The sequence below is a fragment of the Tachypleus tridentatus genome, unplaced genomic scaffold (assembly GCF_004210375.1).
Source record: "Tachypleus tridentatus isolate NWPU-2018 unplaced genomic scaffold, ASM421037v1 Hic_cluster_1, whole genome shotgun sequence".
Classification (NCBI taxonomy): domain Eukaryota; kingdom Metazoa; phylum Arthropoda; class Merostomata; order Xiphosura; family Limulidae; genus Tachypleus; species Tachypleus tridentatus.
Genome location: NW_027467777.1, coordinates 3995316 through 4017944, shown reverse-complemented (window position 1 = coordinate 4017944; position 22629 = coordinate 3995316).

Here is a 22629-nt window from a genome sequence, read left to right as displayed (position 1 = left end):
ATCTAAGTTCTATTACTGGTTTGTTTGTTTGATTATTTCTAGTCATATCTAAGTTCTATTACTGGTTTGTTTGTTTGATTATTTTTAGTGATATCTAAGTTCTATTACTGTTTTGTTTGTTTGATTATTTCTAGTCATATCTAAGTTCTATTACTGGTTTGTTTGTTTGATTATTTCTAGTCATATCTAAGTTCTATTACTGGTTTGTTTGTTTGCTTATTTCTAGTCATATCTAAGATCTATTACTGGTTTGTTTGTTTGCTTATTTCTAGTCATATCTAAGTTCTATTACTGTTTTGTTTGTTTGATTATTTCTAGTCATATCTAAGTTCTATTACTGTTTTGTTTGTTTGATTATTTCTCATCATATCTAAGTTCTATTACTTTTTTGTTTCTTTGATTATTTCTAGTCATATCTAAGTTCTATTACTGTTTTGTTTGTTTGATTATTTCTCATTATATCTAAGTTCTATTACTGGTTTGTTTGTTTGATTATTTCTAGTCATATCTAAGTTCTATTACTGTTTTGTTTGTTTGATTATTTCTAGTCATATCTAAGTTCTATTACTGTTTTGTTTGTTTGATTATTTCTAGTCATATCTAAGTTCTATTACTGTTTTGTTTGTTTGATTATTTCTCATCATATCTAAGTTCTATTACTGTTTTGTTTGTTTGATTATTTCTAGTCATATCTAAGTTCTCTTACTTTTTTGTTTGTTTGATTATTTCTTATCATATCTAACTAAGTTCTATTACTGTTTTGTTTGTTTGATTATTTCTCATCATATCTAAGTTCTATTACTGTTTTGTTTGTTTGATTATTTCTAGTCATATCTAAGTTCTATTACTGGTTTGTTTGTTTGATTATTTCTAGTCATATCTAAGTTCTATTACTGGTTTGTTTGTTTGATTATTTCTAGTCATATCTAAGTTCTATTACTGTTTTGTTTGTTTGATTATTTCTAGTCATATCTAAGTTCTATTACTGTTTTGTTTGTTTGATTATTTCTCATCATATCTAAGTTCTATTACTTTTTTGTTTCTTTGATTATTTCTAGTCATATCTAAGTTCTATTACTGTTTTGTTTGTTTGATTATTTCTCATTATATCTAAGTTCTATTACTGGTTTGTTTGTTTGATTATTTCTAGTCATATCTAAGTTCTATTACTGGTTTGTTTGTTTGATTATTTTTAGTCATATCTAAGTTCTATTACTGTTTTGTTTGTTTGATTATTTCTAGTCATATCTAAGTTCTATTACTGTTTTGTTTGTTTGATTATTTCTCATCATATCTAAGTTCTATTACTGTTTTGTTTGTTTGATTATTTCTAGTCATATCTAAGTTCTATTACTGTTTTGTTTGTTTGATTATTTCTAGTCATATCTAAGTTCTATTACTGGTTTGTTTGTTTGCTTATTTCTAGTCATATCTAAGTTCTATTACTGTTTGGTTTGTTTGATTATTTCTCATCATATCTAAGTTCTATTACTGTTTTGTTTGTTTGATTATTTCTAGTCATATCTAAGTTCTATTACTGTTTTGTTTGTTTGATTATTTCTAGTCATATCTAAGTTCTATTACTGTTTTGTTTGTTTGATTATTTCTCATCATATCTAAGTTCTATTACTGTTTTGTTTGTTTGATTATTTCTAGTCATATCTAAGTTCTATTACTGGTTTGTTTGTTTGATTATTTCTCATCATATCTAAGTTCTATTACTGTTTTGTTTGTTTGATTATTTCTAGTCATATCTAAGTTCTATTACTGTTTTGTTTGTTTGATTATTTCTCGTCATATCTAAGTTCTATTACTGTTTTGTTTGTTTGCTTATTTCTAGTCATATCTAAGTTCTATTACTGTTTTGTTTGTTTGATTATTTCTAGTCATATCTAAGTTCTATTACTGTTTTGTTTGTTTGATTATTTCTCGTCATATCTAAGTTCTATTACTGTTTTGTTTTTGATTTCTAGTCATATCTAAGTTCTATTACTGTTTTGTTTGTTTGATTATTTCTAGTCATATCTAAGTTCTATTACTGTTTTGTTTGTTTGATTATTTCTAGTCATATCTAAGTTCTATTACTGTTTTGTTTGTTTGATTATTTCTCGTCATATCTAAGTTTTATTACTGTTTGGTTTGTTTGATTCATTATTTCTAGTCATATCTAAGTTCTATTACTGTTTGGTTCGTTTGATTATTTCTAGTCATATCTAAGTTCTATTACTGTTTTGTTTGTTTGACTGATTATTTCTCATCATGTCTAAGTTTTATTACTGGTTTGTTTGTTTGATTATTTCTAGTCATATCTAAGTTCTATTACTGTTTTGTTTGTTTGATTATTTCTCATCATATCTAAGTTCTATTACTGTTTTGTTTGTTTGATTATTTCTAGTCATATCTAAGTTCTATTACTTTTTTGTTTGTTTGATTATTTCTCATCATATCTAAGTTCTATTACTGTTTTGTTTGTTTGATTATTTCTCATCATATCTAAGTTCTATTACTGTTTTGTTTGTTTGATTATTTCTAGTCATATCTAAGTTCTATTACTGGTTTGTTTGTTTGACTATTTCTAATCATATCTAAGTTCTATTACTGTTTTGTTTGTTTGATTATTTCTAGTCATATCTAAGTTCTATTACTGGTTTGTTTGTTTGATTATTTCTAGTCATATCTAAGTTATATTACTGTTTTGTTTGTTTGATTATTTCTCATCATATCTAAGTTCTATTACTGTTTTGTTTGTTTGATTATTTCTAGTCATATCTAAGTTCTATTACCGTTTTGTTTGTTTGATTATTTCTAGTCATATCTAAGTTCTATTACTGTTTTGTTTGTTTGATTATTTCTCATCATATCTAAGTTCTATTACTGTTTTGTTTGTTTGATTATTTCTAGTCATATCTAAGTTCTATTACTGTTTTGTTTGTTTGATTATTTCTCATCATATCTAAGTTCTATTACTGTTTTGTTTGTTTGATTATTTCTAGTCATATCTAAGTTCTATTACTGTTTTGTTTGTTTGATTATTTCTCATCATATCTAAGTTCTATTACTGTTTTGTTTGTTTGATTATTTCTCATCATATCTAAGTTCTATTACTGTTTTGTTTGTTTGATTATTTCTAGTCATATCTAAGTTCTATTACTGTTTTGTTTGTTTGATTATTTCTCGTCATATCTAAGTTCTATTACTGTTTTGTTTGTTTGATTATTTCTAGTCATATCTAAGTTCTATTACTGTTTTGTTTGTTTGATTATTTCTAGTCATATCTAAGTTCTATTACTGTTTTGTTTGTTTGATTATTTCTCATCATATCTAAGTTCTATTACTGTTTTGTTTGTTTGATTATTTCTCATCATATCTAAGTTCTATTACTGTTTTGTTTGTTTGATTATTTCTAGTCATATCTAAGTTCTATTACTGTTTTGTTTGTTTGATTATTTCTCATCATATCTAAGTTCTATTACTGTTTTGTTTGTTTGATTATTTCTCATCATATCTAAGTTCTATTACTGTTTTGTTTGTTTGATTATTTCTAGTCATATCTAAGTTCTATTACTGTTTTGTTTGTTTGATTATTTCTCATCATATCTAAGTTCTATTACTGTTTTGTTTGTTTGATTATTTCTCATCATATCTAAGTTCTATTACTGTTTTGTTTGTTTGATTATTTCTAGTCATATCTAAGTTCTATTACTGTTTTGTTTGTTTGATTATTTCTCGTCATATCTAAGTTCTATTACTGTTTTGTTTGTTTGATTATTTCTAGTCATATCTAAGTTCTATTACTGTTTTGTTTGTTTGATTATTTCTAGTCATATCTAAGTTCTATTACTGTTTTGTTTGTTTGATTATTTCTCATCATATCTAAGTTCTATTACTGTTTTGTTTGTTTGATTATTTCTAGTCATATCTAAGTTCTATTACTGTTTTGTTTGTTTGATTATTTCTAGTCATATCTAAGTTCTATTACTGTTTTGTTTGTTTGATTATTTCTAGTCATATCTAAGTTCTATTACTGTTTTGTTTGTTTGATTATTTCTCATCATATCTAAGTTCTATTACTGTTTTGTTTGTTTGATTATTTCTAGTCATATCTAAGTTCTATTACTGTTTTGTTTGTTTGATTATTTCTCATCATATCTAAGTTCTATTACTGTTTTGTTTGTTTGATTATTTCTCATCATATCTAAGTTCTATTACTGTTTTGTTTGTTTGATTATTTCTAGTCATATCTAAGTTCTATTACTGTTTTGTTTGTTTGATTATTTCTAGTCATATCTAAGTTCTATTACTGTTTTGTTTGTTTGATTATTTCTAGTCATATCTAAGTTCTATTACTGTTTTGTTTGTTTGATTATTTCTAGTCATATCTAAGTTCTATTACTGTTTTGTTTGTTTGATTATTTCTCATCATATCTAAGTTCTATTACTGTTTTGTTTGTTTGATTATTTCTAGTCATATCTAAGTTCTATTACTGTTTTGTTTGTTTGATTATTTCTAGTCATATCTAAGTTCTATTACTGTTTTGTTTGTTTGATTATTTCTAGTCATATCTAAGTTCTATTACTGTTTTGTTTGTTTGATTATTTCTAGTCATATCTAAGTTCTATTACTGTTTTGTTTGTTTGATTATTTCTCATCATATCTAAGTTCTATTACTGTTTTGTTTGTTTGATTATTTCTAGTCATATCTAAGTTCTATTACTGTTTTGTTTGTTTGATTATTTCTCATCATATCTAAGTTCTATTACTGTTTTGTTTGTTTGATTATTTCTCATCATATCTAAGTTCTATTACTGTTTTGTTTGTTTGATTATTTCTAGTCATATCTAAGTTCTATTACTGTTTTGTTTGTTTGATTATTTCTAGTCATATCTAAGTTCTATTACTGTTTTGTTTGTTTGATTATTTCTAGTCATATCTAAGTTCTATTACTGTTTTGTTTGTTTGATTATTTCTAGTCATATCTAAGTTCTATTACTGTTTTGTTTGTTTGATTATTTCTCATCATATCTAAGTTCTATTACTGTTTTGTTTGTTTGATTATTTCTAGTCATATCTAAGTTCTATTACTGGTTTGTTTGTTTGCTTATTTCTAGTCATATCTAAGTTCTATTACTGTTTTGTTTGTTTGATTATTTCTAGTCATATCTAAGTTCTATTACTGTTTTGTTTGTTTGATTATTTCTCATCATATCTAAGTTCTATTACTGTTTGTTTGTTTGATTATTTCTCATCATATCTAAGTTCTATTACTGTTTGTTTGTTTGATTATTTCTAGTCATATCTAAGTTCTATTACTGTTTTGTTTGTTTGATTATTTCTAGTCATATCTAAGTTCTATTACTGTTTTGTTTGTTTGATTATTTCTCATCATATCTAAGTTCTATTACTGTTTTGTTTGTTTGATTATTTCTCATCATATCTAAGTTCTATTACTGTTTTGTTTGTTTGATTATTTCTAGTCATATCTAAGTTCTATTACTGTTTTGTTTGTTTGATTATTTCTCATCATATCTAAGTTCTATTACTGTTTTGTTTGTTTGATTATTTCTAGTCATATCTAAGTTCTATTACTGTTTTGTTTGTTTGATTATTTCTCATCATATCTAAGTTCTATTACTGTTTTGTTTGTTTGATTATTTCTCATCATATCTAAGTTCTATTACTGTTTTGTTTGTTTGATTATTTCTAGTCATATCTAAGTTCTATTACTGGTTTGTTTGTTTGCTTATTTCTCGTCATATCTAAGTTCTATTACTGTTTTGTTTGTTTGATTATTTCTAGTCATATCTAAGTTCTATTACTGGTTTGTTTGTTTGATTATTTCTAGTCATATCTAAGTTCTATTACTGTTTTGTTTATTTGATTATTTCTCATCATATCTAAGTTCTATTACTGTTTTGTTTGTTTGATTATTTCTAGTCATATCTAAGTTCTATTACTGTTTTGTTTGTTTGATTATTTCTAGTCATATCTAAGTTCTATTACTGGTTTGTTTGTTTGATTATTTCTAGTCATATCTAAGTTCTATTACTGTTTTGTTTGTTTGATTATTTCTAGTCATATCTAAGTTCTATTACTGTTTTGTTTGTTTGATTATTTCTAGTCATATCTAAGTTCTATTACTGTTTTGTTTGTTTGATTATTTCTCGTCATATCTAAGTTCTATTACTGTTTTGTTTGTTTGATTTTTCTAGTCATATCTAAGTTCTATTACTGTTTTGTTTGTTTGATTATTTCTAGTCATATCTAAGTTCTATTACTGTTTTGTTTGTTTGATTATTTCTAGTCATATCTAAGTTCTATTACTGTTTTGTTTGTTTGATTATTTCTAGTCATATCTAAGTTCTATTACTGTTTTGTTTGTTTGATTATTTCTAGTCATATCTAAGTTCTATTACTGTTTTGTTTGTTTGATTATTTCTAGTCATATCTAAGTTCTATTACTGTTTTGTTTGTTTGATTATTTCTCATCATATCTAAGTTCTATTACTGTTTTGTTTGTTTGATTATTTCTAGTCATATCTAAGTTCTATTACTGTTTTGTTTGTTTGATTATTTCTCATCATATCTAAGTTCTATTACTGTTTTGTTTGTTTGATTATTTCTAGTCATATCTAAGTTCTATTACTGTTTTGTTTGTTTGATTATTTCTCATCATATCTAAGTTCTATTACTGTTTTGTTTGTTTGATTATTTCTCATCATATCTAAGTTCTATTACTGTTTTGTTTGTTTGATTATTTCTCATCATATCTAAGTTCTATTACTGTTTTGTTTGTTTGATTATTTCTAGTCATATCTAAGTTCTATTACTGTTTTGTTTGTTTGATTATTTCTAGTCATATCTAAGTTCTATTACTGTTTTGTTTGTTTGATTATTTCTCATCATATCTAAGTTCTATTACTGTTTTGTTTGTTTGATTATTTCTAGTCATATCTAAGTTCTATTACTGTTTTGTTTGTTTGATTATTTCTCATCATATCTAAGTTCTATTACTGTTTTGTTTGTTTGATTATTTCTAGTCATATCTAAGTTCTATTACTGTTTTGTTTGTTTGATTATTTCTAGTCATATCTAAGTTCTATTACTGTTTTGTTTGTTTGATTATTTCTAGTCATATCTAAGTTCTATTACTGTTTTGTTTGTTTGATTATTTCTCATCATATCTAAGTTCTATTACTGTTTTGTTTGTTTGATTATTTCTAGTCATATCTAAGTTCTATTACTGTTTTGTTTGTTTGATTATTTCTAGTCATATCTAAGTTCTATTACTGTTTTGTTTGTTTGATTATTTCTAGTCATATCTAAGTTCTATTACTGTTTTGTTTGTTTGATTATTTCTAGTCATATCTAAGTTCTATTACTGTTTTGTTTGTTTGATTATTTCTCGTCATATCTAAGTTCTATTACTGTTTTGTTTGTTTGATTATTTCTAGTCATATCTAAGTTCTATTACTGTTTTGTTTGTTTGATTATTTCTAGTCATATCTAAGTTCTATTACTGTTTTGTTTGTTTGATTATTTCTCGTCATATCTAAGTTCTATTACTGTTTTGTTTGTTTGATTATTTCTAGTCATATCTAAGTTCTATTACTGTTTTGTTTGTTTGATTATTTCTAGTCATATCTAAGTTCTATTACTGTTTTGTTTGTTTGATTATTTCTAGTCATATCTAAGTTCTATTACTGTTTTGTTTGTTTGATTATTTCTCGTCATATCTAAGTTCTATTACTGTTTTGTTTGTTTGATTATTTCTAGTCATATCTAAGTTCTATTACTGTTTTGTTTGTTTGATTATTTCTAGTCATATCTAAGTTCTATTACTGTTTTGTTTGTTTGATTATTTCTCATCATATCTAAGTTCTATTACTGTTTTGTTTGTTTGATTATTTCTAGTCATATCTAAGTTCTATTACTGTTTTGTTTGTTTGATTATTTCTCATCATATCTAAGTTCTATTACTGTTTTGTTTGTTTGATTATTTCTAGTCATATCTAAGTTCTATTACTGTTTTGTTTGTTTGATTATTTCTCATCATATCTAAGTTCTATTACTGTTTTGTTTGTTTGATTATTTCTCATCATATCTAAGTTCTATTACTGTTTTGTTTGTTTGATTATTTCTAGTCATATCTAAGTTCTATTACTGTTTTGTTTGTTTGATTATTTCTAGTCATATCTAAGTTCTATTACTGTTTTGTTTGTTTGATTATTTCTCATCATATCTAAGTTCTATTACTGTTTTGTTTGTTTGATTATTTCTAGTCATATCTAAGTTCTATTACTGTTTTGTTTGTTTGATTATTTCTAGTCATATCTAAGTTCTATTACTGTTTTGTTTGTTTGATTATTTCTCATCATATCTAAGTTCTATTACTGTTTTGTTTGTTTGATTATTTCTAGTCATATCTAAGTTCTATTACTGTTTTGTTTGTTTGATTATTTCTCATCATATCTAAGTTCTATTACTGTTTTGTTTGTTTGATTATTTCTAGTCATATCTAAGTTCTATTACTGTTTTGTTTGTTTGATTATTTCTCATCATATCTAAGTTCTATTACTGTTTTGTTTGTTTGATTATTTCTCATCATATCTAAGTTCTATTACTGTTTTGTTTGTTTGATTATTTCTAGTCATATCTAAGTTCTATTACTGGTTTGTTTGTTTGATTATTTCTAGTCATATCTAAGTTCTATTACTGTTTTGTTTGTTTGATTATTTCTAGTCATATCTAAGTTCTATTACTGTTTTGTTTGTTTGATTATTTCTAGTCATATCTAAGTTCTATTACTGTTTTGTTTGTTTGATTATTTCTAGTCATATCTAAGTTCTATTACTGTTTTGTTTGTTTGATTATTTCTAGTCATATCTAAGTTCTATTACTGTTTTGTTTGTTTGATTATTTCTCATCATATCTAAGTTCTATTACTGTTTTGTTTGTTTGATTATTTCTAGTCATATCTAAGTTCTATTACTGTTTTGTTTGTTTGATTATTTCTCATCATATCTAAGTTCTATTACTGTTTTGTTTGTTTGATTATTTCTCATCATATCTAAGTTCTATTACTGTTTTGTTTGTTTGATTATTTCTAGTCATATCTAAGTTCTATTACTGTTTTGTTTGTTTGATTATTTCTAGTCATATCTAAGTTCTATTACTGTTTTGTTTGTTTGATTATTTCTAGTCATATCTAAGTTCTATTACTGTTTTGTTTGTTTGATTATTTCTAGTCATATCTAAGTTCTATTACTGTTTTGTTTGTTTGATTATTTCTCATCATATCTAAGTTCTATTACTGTTTTGTTTGTTTGATTATTTCTAGTCATATCTAAGTTCTATTACTGTTTTGTTTGTTTGATTATTTCTAGTCATATCTAAGTTCTATTACTGTTTTGTTTGTTTGATTATTTCTAGTCATATCTAAGTTCTATTACTGTTTTGTTTGTTTGATTATTTCTCATCATATCTAAGTTCTATTACTGTTTGGTTTGTTTGATTATTTCTCATCATATCTAAGTTCTATTACTGTTTTGTTTGTTTGATTATTTCTAGTCATATCTAAGTTCTATTACTGTTTTGTTTGTTTGATTATTTCTAGTCATATCTAAGTTCTATTACTGTTTTGTTTGTTTGATTATTTCTCATCATATCTAAGTTCTATTACTGTTTTGTTTGTTTGATTATTTCTCATCATATCTAAGTTCTATTACTGTTTTGTTTGTTTGATTATTTCTAGTCATATCTAAGTTCTATTACTGTTTTGTTTGTTTGATTATTTCTCATCATATCTAAGTTCTATTACTGTTTTGTTTGTTTGATTATTTCTAGTCATATCTAAGTTCTATTACTGTTTTGTTTGTTTGATTATTTCTCATCATATCTAAGTTCTATTACTGTTTTGTTTGTTTGATTATTTCTCATCATATCTAAGTTCTATTACTGTTTTGTTTGTTTGATTATTTCTAGTCATATCTAAGTTCTATTACTGTTTTGTTTGTTTGATTATTTCTCGTCATATCTAAGTTCTATTACTGTTTTGTTTGTTTGATTATTTCTAGTCATATCTAAGTTCTATTACTGTTTTGTTTGTTTGATTATTTCTAGTCATATCTAAGTTCTATTACTGTTTTGTTTGTTTGATTATTTCTCATCATATCTAAGTTCTATTACTGTTTTGTTTGTTTGATTATTTCTAGTCATATCTAAGTTCTATTACTGTTTTGTTTGTTTGATTATTTCTAGTCATATCTAAGTTCTATTACTGTTTTGTTTGTTTGATTATTTCTAGTCATATCTAAGTTCTATTACTGTTTTGTTTGTTTGATTATTTCTAGTCATATCTAAGTTCTATTACTGTTTTGTTTGTTTGATTATTTCTAGTCATATCTAAGTTCTATTACTGTTTTGTTTGTTTGATTATTTCTCGTCATATCTAAGTTCTATTACTGTTTTGTTTGTTTGATTATTTCTAGTCATATCTAAGTTCTATTACTGTTTTGTTTGTTTGATTATTTCTAGTCATATCTAAGTTCTATTACTGTTTTGTTTGTTTGATTATTTCTAGTCATATCTAAGTTCTATTACTGTTTTGTTTGTTTGATTATTTCTAGTCATATCTAAGTTCTATTACTGTTTTGTTTGTTTGATTATTTCTAGTCATATCTAAGTTCTATTACTGTTTTGTTTGTTTGATTATTTCTAGTCATATCTAAGTTCTATTACTGTTTTGTTTGTTTGATTATTTCTCATCATATCTAAGTTCTATTACTGTTTTGTTTGTTTGATTATTTCTAGTCATATCTAAGTTCTATTACTGTTTTGTTTGTTTGATTATTTCTAGTCATATCTAAGTTCTATTACTGTTTTGTTTGTTTGATTATTTCTAGTCATATCTAAGTTCTATTACTGTTTTGTTTGTTTGATTATTTCTCATCATATCTAAGTTCTATTACTGTTTTGTTTGTTTGATTATTTCTAGTCATATCTAAGTTCTATTACTGTTTTGTTTGTTTGATTATTTCTAGTCATATCTAAGTTCTATTACTGTTTTGTTTGTTTGATTATTTCTAGTCATATCTAAGTTCTATTACTGTTTTGTTTGTTTGATTATTTCTCATCATATCTAAGTTCTATTACTGTTTTGTTTGTTTGATTATTTCTCATCATATCTAAGTTCTATTACTGTTTTGTTTGTTTGATTATTTCTAGTCATATCTAAGTTCTATTACTGTTTTGTTTGTTTGATTATTTCTAGTCATATCTAAGTTCTATTACTGTTTTGTTTGTTTGATTATTTCTCATCATATCTAAGTTCTATTACTGTTTTGTTTGTTTGATTATTTCTAGTCATATCTAAGTTCTATTACTGTTTTGTTTGTTTGATTATTTCTAGTCATATCTAAGTTCTATTACTGTTTTGTTTGTTTGATTATTTCTCATCATATCTAAGTTCTATTACTGTTTTGTTTGTTTGATTATTTCTAGTCATATCTAAGTTCTATTACTGTTTTGTTTGTTTGATTATTTCTCATCATATCTAAGTTCTATTACTGTTTTGTTTGTTTGATTATTTCTCATCATATCTAAGTTCTATTACTGTTTTGTTTGTTTGATTATTTCTAGTCATATCTAAGTTCTATTACTGTTTTGTTTGTTTGATTATTTCTAGTCATATCTAAGTTCTATTACTGTTTTGTTTGTTTGATTATTTCTAGTCATATCTAAGTTCTATTACTGTTTTGTTTGTTTGATTATTTCTAGTCATATCTAAGTTCTATTACTGTTTTGTTTGTTTGATTATTTCTCATCATATCTAAGTTCTATTACTGTTTTGTTTGTTTGATTATTTCTAGTCATATCTAAGTTCTATTACTGTTTTGTTTGTTTGATTATTTCTAGTCATATCTAAGTTCTATTACTGTTTTGTTTGTTTGATTATTTCTAGTCATATCTAAGTTCTATTACTGTTTTGTTTGTTTGATTATTTCTAGTCATATCTAAGTTCTATTTCTGTTTTGTTTGTTTGATTATTTCTAGTCATATCTAAGTTCTATTACTGTTTTGTTTGTTTGATTATTTCTCGTCATATCTAAGTTCTATTACTGTTTTGTTTGTTTGATTATTTCTAGTCATATCTAAGTTCTATTACTGTTTTGTTTGTTTGATTATTTCTAGTCATATCTAAGTTCTATTACTGTTTTGTTTGTTTGATTATTTCTAGTCATATCTAAGTTCTATTACTGTTTTGTTTGTTTGATTATTTCTAGTCATATCTAAGTTCTATTACTGTTTTGTTTGTTTGATTATTTCTAGTCATATCTAAGTTCTATTACTGTTTTGTTTGTTTGATTATTTCTAGTCATATCTAAGTTCTATTACTGTTTTGTTTGTTTGATTATTTCTCATCATATCTAAGTTCTATTACTGTTTTGTTTGTTTGATTATTTCTAGTCATATCTAAGTTCTATTACTGTTTTTTGTTTGTTTGATTATTTCTCTATCATATCTAAGTTCTATTACTGTTTTGTTTGTTTGATTATTTCTAGTCATATCTAAGTTCTATTACTGTTTTGTTTGTTTGATTATTTCTCATCATATCTAAGTTCTATTACTGTTTTGTTTGTTTGATTATTTCTATCATATCTAAGTTCTATTACTGTTTTGTTTGTTTGATTATTTCTCATCATATCTAAGTTCTATTACTGTTTTGTTTGTTTGATTATTTCTAGTCATATCTAAGTTCTATTACTGTTTTGTTTGTTTGATTATTTCTAGTCATATCTAAGTTCTATTACTGTTTTGTTTGTTTGATTATTTCTCATCATATCTAAGTTCTATTACTGTTTTGTTTGTTTGATTATTTCTAGTCATATCTAAGTTCTATTACTGTTTTGTTTGTTTGATTATTTCTAGTCATATCTAAGTTCTATTACTGTTTTGTTTGTTTGATTATTTCTAGTCATATCTAAGTTCTATTACTGTTTTGTTTGTTTGATTATTTCTAGTCATATCTAAGTTCTATTACTGTTTTGTTTGTTTGATTATTTCTAGTCATATCTAAGTTCTATTACTGTTTTGTTTGTTTGATTATTTCTCATCATATCTAAGTTCTATTACTGTTTTGTTTGTTTGATTATTTCTAGTCATATCTAAGTTCTATTACTGTTTTGTTTGTTTGATTATTTCTAGTCATATCTAAGTTCTATTACTGTTTTGTTTGTTTGATTATTTCTAGTCATATCTAAGTTCTATTACTGTTTTGTTTGTTTGATTATTTCTAGTCATATCTAAGTTCTATTACTGTTTTGTTTGTTTGATTATTTCTCATCATATCTAAGTTCTATTACTGTTTTGTTTGTTTGATTATTTCTAGTCATATCTAAGTTCTATTACTGTTTTGTTTGTTTGATTATTTCTAGTCATATCTAAGTTCTATTACTGTTTTGTTTGTTTGATTATTTCTAGTCATATCTAAGTTCTATTACTGTTTTGTTTGTTTGATTATTTCTAGTCATATCTAAGTTCTATTACTGTTTTGTTTGTTTGATTATTTCTAGTCATATCTAAGTTCTATTACTGTTTTGTTTGTTTGATTATTTCTAGTCATATCTAAGTTCTATTACTGTTTTGTTTGTTTGATTATTTCTAGTCATATCTAAGTTCTATTACTGTTTTGTTTGTTTGATTATTTCTAGTCATATCTAAGTTCTATTACTGTTTTGTTTGTTTGATTATTTCTAGTCATATCTAAGTTCTATTACTGTTTTGTTTGTTTGATTATTTCTCATCATATCTAAGTTCTATTACTGTTTTGTTTGTTTGATTATTTCTAGTCATATCTAAGTTCTATTACTGTTTTGTTTGTTTGATTATTTCTCATCATATCTAAGTTCTATTACTGTTTTGTTTGTTTGATTATTTCTAGTCATATCTAAGTTCTATTACTGTTTTGTTTGTTTGATTATTTCTCATCATATCTAAGTTCTATTACTGTTTTGTTTGTTTGATTATTTCTCATCATATCTAAGTTCTATTACTGTTTTGTTTGTTTGATTATTTCTAGTCATATCTAAGTTCTATTACTGTTTTGTTTGTTTGATTATTTCTAGTCATATCTAAGTTCTATTACTGTTTTGTTTGTTTGATTATTTCTCATCATATCTAAGTTCTATTACTGTTTTGTTTGTTTGATTATTTCTAGTCATATCTAAGTTCTATTACTGTTTTGTTTGTTTGATTATTTCTAGTCATATCTAAGTTCTATTACTGTTTTGTTTGTTTGATTATTTCTCATCATATCTAAGTTCTATTACTGTTTTGTTTGTTTGATTATTTCTAGTCATATCTAAGTTCTATTACTGTTTTGTTTGTTTGATTATTTCTCATCATATCTAAGTTCTATTACTGTTTTGTTTGTTTGATTATTTCTAGTCATATCTAAGTTCTATTACTGTTTTGTTTGTTTGATTATTTCTCATCATATCTAAGTTCTATTACTGTTTTGTTTGTTTGATTATTTCTCATCATATCTAAGTTCTATTACTGTTTTGTTTGTTTGATTATTTCTAGTCATATCTAAGTTCTATTACTGTTTTGTTTGTTTGATTATTTCTAGTCATATCTAAGTTCTATTACTGTTTTGTTTGTTTGATTATTTCTAGTCATATCTAAGTTCTATTACTGTTTTGTTTGTTTGATTATTTCTAGTCATATCTAAGTTCTATTACTGTTTTGTTTGTTTGATTATTTCTAGTCATATCTAAGTTCTATTACTGTTTTGTTTGTTTGATTATTTCTAGTCATATCTAAGTTCTATTACTGTTTTGTTTGTTTGATTATTTCTAGTCATATCTAAGTTCTATTACTGTTTTGTTTGTTTGATTATTTCTCATCATATCTAAGTTCTATTACTGTTTTGTTTGTTTGATTATTTCTAGTCATATCTAAGTTCTATTACTGTTTTGTTTGTTTGATTATTTCTAGTCATATCTAAGTTCTATTACTGTTTTGTTTGTTTGATTATTTCTAGTCATATCTAAGTTCTATTACTGTTTTGTTTGTTTGATTATTTCTCATCATATCTAAGTTCTATTACTGTTTTGTTTGTTTGATTATTTCTAGTCATATCTAAGTTCTATTACTGTTTTGTTTGTTTGATTATTTCTAGTCATATCTAAGTTCTATTACTGTTTTGTTTGTTTGATTATTTCTCATCATATCTAAGTTCTATTACTGTTTTGTTTGTTTGATTATTTCTAGTCATATCTAAGTTCTATTACTGTTTTGTTTGTTTGATTATTTCTCATCATATCTAAGTTCTATTACTGTTTTGTTTGTTTGATTATTTCTCATCATATCTAAGTTCTATTACTGTTTTGTTTGTTTGATTATTTCTAGTCATATCTAAGTTCTATTACTGTTTTGTTTGTTTGATTATTTCTAGTCATATCTAAGTTCTATTACTGTTTTGTTTGTTTGATTATTTCTAGTCATATCTAAGTTCTATTACTGTTTTGTTTGTTTGATTATTTCTAGTCATATCTAAGTTCTATTACTGTTTTGTTTGTTTGATTATTTCTAGTCATATCTAAGTTCTATTACTGTTTTGTTTGTTTGATTATTTCTAGTCATATCTAAGTTCTATTACTGTTTTGTTTGTTTGATTATTTCTAGTCATATCTAAGTTCTATTACTGTTTTGTTTGTTTGATTATTTCTAGTCATATCTAAGTTCTATTACTGTTTTGTTTGTTTGATTTTTCTAGTCATATCTAAGTTCTATTACTGTTTTGTTTGTTTGATTATTTCTAGTCATATCTAAGTTCTATTACTGTTTTGTTTGTTTGATTATTTCTAGTCATATCTAAGTTCTATTACTGTTTTGTTTGTTTGATTATTTCTAGTCATATCTAAGTTCTATTACTGTTTTGTTTGTTTGATTATTTCTAGTCATATCTAAGTTCTATTACTGTTTTGTTTGTTTGATTATTTCTAGTCATATCTAAGTTCTATTACTGTTTTGTTTGTTTGATTATTTCTAGTCATATCTAAGTTCTATTACTGTTTTGTTTGTTTGATTATTTCTAGTCATATCTAAGTTCTATTACTGTTTTGTTTGTTTGATTATTTCTAGTCATATCTAAGTTCTATTACTGTTTTGTTTGTTTGATTATTTCTAGTCATATCTAAGTTCTATTACTGTTTTGTTTGTTTGATTATTTCTAGTCATATCTAAGTTCTATTACTGTTTTGTTTGTTTGATTATTTCTAGTCATATCTAAGTTCTATTACTGTTTTGTTTGTTTGATTATTTCTAGTCATATCTAAGTTCTATTACTGTTTTGTTTGTTTGATTATTTCTCATCATATCTAAGTTCTATTACTGTTTTGTTTGTTTGATTATTTCTAGTCATATCTAAGTTCTATTACTGTTTTGTTTGTTTGATTATTTCTAGTCATATCTAAGTTCTATTACTGTTTTGTTTGTTTGATTATTTCTAGTCATATCTAAGTTCTATTACTGTTTTGTTTGTTTGATTATTTCTAGTCATATCTAAGTTCTATTACTGTTTTGTTTGTTTGATTATTTCTAGTCATATCTAAGTTCTATTACTGTTTTGTTTGTTTGATTATTTCTAGTCATATCTAAGTTCTATTACTGTTTTGTTTGTTTGATTATTTCTATCATATCTAAGTTCTATTACTGTTTTGTTTGTTTGATTATTTCTAGTCATATCTAAGTTCTATTACTGTTTTGTTTGTTTGATTATTTCTAGTCATATCTAAGTTCTATTACTGTTTTGTTTGTTTGATTATTTCTAGTCATATCTAAGTTCTATTACTGTTTTGTTTGTTTGATTATTTCTAGTCATATCTAAGTTCTATTACTGTTTTGTTTGTTTGATTATTTCTAGTCATATCTAAGTTCTATTACTGTTTTGTTTGTTTGATTATTTCTCATCATATCTAAGTTCTATTACTGTTTTGTTTGTTTGATTATTTCTAGTCATATCTAAGTTCTATTACTGTTTTGTTTGTTTGATTATTTCTAGTCATATCTAAGTTCTATTACTGTTTTGTTTGTTTGATTATTTCTAGTCATATCTAAGTTCTATTACTGTTTTGTTTGTTTGATTATTTCTAGTCATATCTAAGTTCTATTACTGTTTTGTTTGTTTGATTATTTCTAGTCATATCTAAGTTCTATTACTGTTTTGTTTGTTTGATTATTTCTATCATATCTAAGTTCTATTACTGTTTTGTTTGTTTGATTATTTCTATCATATCTAAGTTCTATTACTGTTTTGTTTGTTTGATTATTTCTAGTCATATCTAAGTTCTATTACTGTTTTGTTTGTTTGATTATTTCTAGTCATATCTAAGTTCTATTACTGTTTTGTTTGTTTGATTATTTCTAGTCATATCTAAGTTCTATTACTGTTTTGTTTGTTTGATTATTTCTAGTCATATCTAAGTTCTATTACTGTTTTGTTTGTTTGATTATTTCTAGTCATATCTAAGTTCTATTACTGTTTTGTTTGTTTGATTATTTCTAGTCATATCTAAGTTCTATTACTGTTTTGTTTGTTTGATTATTTCTAGTCATATCTAAGTTCTATTACTGTTTTGTTTGTTTGATTATTTCTAGTCATATCTAAGTTCTATTACTGTTTTGTTTGTTTGATTATTTCTAGTCATATCTAAGTTCTATTACTGTTTTGTTTGTTTGATTATTTCTAGTCATATCTAAGTTCTATTACTGTTTTGTTTGTTTGATTATTTCTAGTCATATCTAAGTTCTATTACTGTTTTGTTTGTTTGATTATTTCTAGTCATATCTAAGTTCTATTACTGTTTTGTTTGTTTGATTATTTCTCATCATATCTAAGTTCTATTACTGTTTTGTTTGTTTGATTATTTCTAGTCATATCTAAGTTCTATTACTGTTTTGTTTGTTTGATTATTTCTCATCATATCTAAGTTCTATTACTGTTTTGTTTGTTTGATTATTTCTCATCATATCTAAGTTCTATTACTGTTTTGTTTGTTTGATTATTTCTAGTCATATCTAAGTTCTATTACTGTTTTGTTTGTTTGATTATTTCTAGTCATATCTAAGTTCTATTACTGTTTTGTTTGTTTGATTATTTCTAGTCATATCTAAGTTCTATTACTGTTTTGTTTGTTTGATTATTTCTAGTCATATCTAAGTTCTATTACTGTTTTGTTTGTTTGATTATTTCTAGTCATATCTAAGTTCTATTACTGTTTTGTTTGTTTGATTATTTCTAGTCATATCTAAGTTCTATTACTGTTTTGTTTGTTTGATTATTTCTAGTCATATCTAAGTTCTATTACTGTTTTGTTTGTTTGATTATTTCTAGTCATATCTAAGTTCTATTACTGTTTTGTTTGTTTGATTATTTCTAGTCATATCTAAGTTCTATTACTGTTTTGTTTGTTTGATTATTTCTCATCATATCTAAGTTCTATTACTGTTTTGTTTGTTTGATTATTTCTAGTCATATCTAAGTTCTATTACTGTTTTGTTTGTTTGATTATTTCTAGTCATATCTAAGTTCTATTACTGTTTTGTTTGTTTGATTATTTCTCATCATATCTAAGTTCTATTACTGTTTTGTTTGTTTGATTATTTCTATCATATCTAAGTTCTATTACTGTTTTGTTTGTTTGATTATTTCTAGTCATATCTAAGTTCTATTACTGTTTTGTTTGTTTGATTATTTCTAGTCATATCTAAGTTCTATTACTGTTTTGTTTGTTTGATTATTTCTAGTCATATCTAAGTTCTATTACTGTTTTGTTTGTTTGATTATTTCTATCATATCATATCTAAGTTCTATTACTGTTTTGTTTGTTTGATTATTTCTCATCATATCTAAGTTCTATTACTGTTTTGTTTGTTTGATTATTTCTAGTCATATCTAAGTTCTATTACTGTTTTGTTTGTTTGATTATTTCTAGTCATATCTAAGTTCTATTACTGTTTTGTTTGTTTGATTATTTCTAGTCATATCTAAGTTCTATTACTGTTTTGTTTGTTTGATTATTTCTAGTCATATCTAAGTTCTATTACTGTTTTGTTTGTTTGATTATTTCTAGTCATATCTAAGTTCTATTACTGTTTTGTTTGTTTGATTATTTCTAGTCATATCTAAGTTCTATTACTGTTTTGTTTGTTTGATTATTTCTAGTCATATCTAAGTTCTATTACTGTTTTGTTTGTTTGATTATTTCTAGTCATATCTAAGTTCTATTACTGTTTTGTTTGTTTGATTATTTCTAGTCATATCTAAGTTCTATTACTGTTTTGTTTGTTTGATTATTTCTAGTCATATCTAAGTTCTATTACTGTTTTGTTTGTTTGATTATTTCTAGTCATATCTAAGTTCTATTACTGTTTTGTTTGTTTGATTATTTCTAGTCATATCTAAGTTCTATTACTGTTTTGTTTGTTTGATTATTTCTAGTCATATCTAAGTTCTATTACTGTTTTGTTTGTTTGATTATTTCTAGTCATATCTAAGTTCTATTACTGTTTTGTTTGTTTGATTATTTCTAGTCATATCTAAGTTCTATTACTGTTTTGTTTGTTTGATTATTTCTAGTCATATCTAAGTTCTATTACTGTTTTGTTTGTTTGATTATTTCTAGTCATATCTAAGTTCTATTACTGTTTTGTTTGTTTGATTATTTCTAGTCATATCTAAGTTCTATTACTGTTTTGTTTGTTTGATTATTTCTAATATCTAAGTTCTATTACTGTTTTGTTTGTTTGATTATTTCTAGTCATATCTAAGTTCTATTACTGTTTTGTTTGTTTGATTATTTCTAGTCATATCTAAGTTCTATTACTGTTTTGTTTGTTTGATTATTTCTAGTCATATCTAAGTTCTATTACTGTTTTGTTTGTTTGATTATTTCTAGTCATATCTAAGTTCTATTACTGTTTTGTTTGTTTGATTATTTCTAGTCATATCTAAGTTCTATTACTGTTTTGTTTGTTTGATTATTTCTAGTCATATCTAAGTTCTATTACTGTTTTGTTTGTTTGATTATTTCTAGTCATATCTAAGTTCTATTACTGTTTTGTTTGTTTGATTATTTCTAGTCATATCTAAGTTCTATTACTGTTTTGTTTGTTTGATTATTTCTAGTCATATCTAAGTTCTATTACTGTTTTGTTTGTTTGATTATTTCTAGTCATATCTAAGTTCTATTACTGTTTTGTTTGTTTGATTATTTCTAGTCATATCTAAGTTCTATTACTGTTTTGTTTGTTTGATTATTTCTAGTCATATCTAAGTTCTATTACTGTTTTGTTTGTTTGATTATTTCTAGTCATATCTAAGTTCTATTACTGTTTTGTTTGTTTGATTATTTCTCATCATATCTAAGTTCTATTACTGTTTTGTTTGTTTGATTATTTCTAGTCATATCTAAGTTCTATTACTGTTTTGTTTGTTTGATTATTTCTAGTCATATCTAAGTTCTATTACTGTTTTGTTTGTTTGATTATTTCTAGTCATATCTAAGTTCTATTACTGTTTTGTTTGTTTGATTATTTCTAGTCATATCTAAGTTCTATTACTGTTTTGTTTGTTTGATTATTTCTATCATATCTAAGTTCTATTACTGTTTTGTTTGTTTGATTATTTCTCATCATATCTAAGTTCTATTACTGTTTTGTTTGTTTGATTATTTCTAGTCATATCTAAGTTCTATTACTGTTTTGTTTGTTTGATTATTTCTAGTCATATCTAAGTTCTATTACTGTTTTGTTTGTTTGATTATTTCTATCATATCTAGTCATATCTAAGTTCTATTACTGTTTTGTTTGTTTGATTATTTCTAGTCATATCTAAGTTCTATTACTGTTTTGTTTGTTTGATTATTTCTAGTCATATCTAAGTTCTATTACTGTTTTGTTTGTTTGATTATTTCTAGTCATATCTAAGTTCTATTACTGTTTTGTTTGTTTGATTATTTCTAGTCATATCTAAGTTCTATTACTGTTTTGTTTGTTTGATTATTTCTAGTCATATCTAAGTTCTATTACTGTTTTGTTTGTTTGATTATTTCTAGTCATATCTAAGTTCTATTACTGTTTTGTTTGTTTGATTATTTCTAGTCATATCTAAGTTCTATTACTGTTTTGTTTGTTTGATTATTTCTAGTCATATCTAAGTTCTATTACTGTTTTGTTTGTTTGATTATTTCTAGTCATATCTAAGTTCTATTACTGTTTTGTTTGTTTGATTATTTCTAGTCATATCTAAGTTCTATTACTGTTTTGTTTGTTTGATTATTTCTAGTCATATCTAAGTTCTATTACTGTTTTGTTTGTTTGATTATTTCTATCATATCTAAGTTCTATTACTGTTTTGTTTGTTTGATTATTTCTAGTCATATCTAAGTTCTATTACTGTTTTGTTTGTTTGATTATTTCTAGTCATATCTAAGTTCTATTACTGTTTTGTTTGTTTGATTATTTCTAGTCATATCTAAGTTCTATTACTGTTTTGTTTGTTTGATTATTTCTCATCATATCTAAGTTCTATTACTGTTTTGTTTGTTTGATTATTTCTAGTCATATCTAAGTTCTATTACTGTTTTGTTTGTTTGATTATTTCTAGTCATATCTAAGTTCTATTACTGTTTTGTTTGTTTGATTATTTCTAGTCATATCTAAGTTCTATTACTGTTTTGTTTGTTTGATTATTTCTAGTCATATCTAAGTTCTATTACTGTTTTGTTTGTTTGATTATTTCTCATCATATCTAAGTTCTATTACTGTTTTGTTTGTTTGATTATTTCTAGTCATATCTAAGTTCTATTACTGTTTTGTTTGTTTGATTATTTCTAGTCATATCTAAGTTCTATTACTGTTTTGTTTGTTTGATTATTTCTCATCATATCTAAGTTCTATTACTGTTTTGTTTGTTTGATTATTTCTAGTCATATCTAAGTTCTATTACTGTTTTGTTTGTTTGATTATTTCTAGTCATATCTAAGTTCTATTACTGTTTTGTTTGTTTGATTATTTCTCATCATATCTAAGTTCTATTACTGTTTTGTTTGTTTGATTATTTCTAGTCATATCTAAGTTCTATTACTGTTTTGTTTGTTTGATTATTTCTCATCATATCTAAGTTCTATTACTGTTTTGTTTGTTTGATTATTTCTCATCATATCTAAGTTCTATTACTGTTTTGTTTGTTTGATTATTTCTAGTCATATCTAAGTTCTATTACTGTTTTGTTTGTTTGATTATTTCTATCATATCTAAGTTCTATTACTGTTTTGTTTGTTTGATTATTTCTAGTCATATCTAAGTTCTATTACTGTTTTGTTTGTTTGATTATTTCTAGTCATATCTAAGTTCTATTACTGTTTTGTTTGTTTGATTATTTCTCATCATATCTAAGTTCTATTACTGTTTTGTTTGTTTGATTATTTCTAGTCATATCTAAGTTCTATTACTGTTTTGTTTGTTTGATTATTTCTAGTCATATCTAAGTTCTATTACTGTTTTGTTTGTTTGATTATTTCTAGTCATATCTAAGTTCTATTACTGTTTTGTTTGTTTGATTA